General features: G+C 68.8%; 1 protein-coding gene across 1 annotated transcript in view; it reads left to right on the plus strand.

Annotated features, from left to right (window-relative positions):
* The window catches only part of LOC113218237 (DNA replication licensing factor Mcm5), a 16,448-nt gene that overhangs the window by 12,963 nt on the left and 1,891 nt on the right, over positions 1 to 1,594 (plus strand). The gene's annotated exons all lie outside the window — the stretch shown is intronic.

Here is a 1,594-nt window from a genome sequence, read left to right on the forward strand (position 1 = left end):
GGGGTCGGGGTGGGGGCGGCACAGTCCGGGGGGCAGCCCGGGGGCAGAGCGGCGCCCACTCACCTGCCAGGTGCCCAGTCCCACGGCGGGCATGCGCTGGCCCGAGGCGAGCTGCACGTACTCCATGTCGGGGTGCGGGGCCGGCTTGGTGCCCCAGTAGAAGAGCATCGCTCACTGCTCGGCCGCGGCGGCCGCTGCCTCCTCTCTCGCGCTGCTCCTAGGGGCGCCCTCGGGACGGGACGCGCTATTTCGGGCCCCCCGCGGCCGCCGTGTGTGGTGCGGCTTGGGCTCGGCGCTCGGCGCGGCACTGGCGGCCGCGCTCGCCGCGCTGCTCCCGGGGAGGTCCCGCGCGACCGCACCGCGACCCGCACACGACGACCACCCGCACCTCCCCCGAGCGAGCCGAACAGCCGCCCCCGACCGATACGATGCGACAGGACGACGACGTGGTTGACGTCCGCACCACCGCCCTGCTACAACCACTCTGTGGCGCGCTTCCCTCCCTTCCGCCACTCCGTGAATTATTAGCGGGCGCAGCGTGCCGCGGGGCGCGCGGTGCGGAGCGGAGCAGCGGAGCGCGGGAGGAGTTTGTTGGCGCTGTTGGCTCGATCCCAGCCAGGTCTCCAAGGCGACGGCCACGTGAGCCGCTGGCCGCCGACGGCGCCAAGTTTGAGCCGCGCATTGAAACAACGCCAGTGAGTGCGGCCCAGTCGAGTTCAGGGGAAAGAAAATGGATCGGATGGACGTCGCGTCGTGGCAGGCAGACCCTCCCGGTGGTCAGAGGCCGCGGCGCCGCACTTGAGGCTTGGACGAATGATTCCGTTCGTCTAAGCTTGAGGCGACGCCGCCGCCGTGACGAGCCCGCGACCGCCGCTGCCTGCTCCCATGCGGGAGGGTTCGCCGCCCGTGGTAGGCAGCCCGCACGCACGCCCGCGCGCGGTGCAGTGCGGCTACTAGGAGGCACGGGCCAGGGTGCGTGTGTATGCGTGTGTGTGTTGCGGGGAGCTCGATGCTGCCCGACAGCTCCACCGTGTGCGGCCCTCTTCTATGTCGACAGCCTGTCGCAGCGTAAGCATGTACTGGAGAAGCGTCAGCCCGCGCCTCCCTCCCCCTCCCCGCACTGCCATAACCCCCAGCAGAGCGGCGGCGGCGGACAGCAGCAGCAGCACAAGCGGAGCTTTTCTCCGAGAGGAAAACTTTTTCGGTTCTTCTCTGTTGTGGAGCGGGGCGCGCGGGGCTCGGTGCCGGGAGGGCGCCCTCGCCGTCATTGTTCTCCCCGCTCACCTGAGCAGGTGTCGCCGCGCGCCCGGGAACAACAAGTTGTCTTTCGCGTAGTCGTCGTCCCCGCTCGGTCGTCCCGCTCCTACCCCTCCCTCCAACCCCCCCACCTTTGTTCGCGCACGCATTGGCTAAGGTCGCGCTGTTGGCGCTGTGTTCGCTCCGTGTCCCCTCTGGCCGCAACACGACGGAAAACACAACGGCACAGCGCGTACAGATAACAGACTGAACCTGGCGCTGCGGCAGTGGGCCGCGTTAACCAACTTTACAAATGACTTAAATTGTAATGAACTGTTGTGTGCCTCCTCCCCCCCCC

This window comes from Frankliniella occidentalis, unplaced genomic scaffold (assembly GCF_000697945.3).
Source record: "Frankliniella occidentalis isolate FOCC.00 unplaced genomic scaffold, Focc_3.1 Scaffold15, whole genome shotgun sequence".
In the NCBI taxonomy this organism is placed as follows: Eukaryota; Metazoa; Arthropoda; class Insecta; order Thysanoptera; family Thripidae; genus Frankliniella; species Frankliniella occidentalis.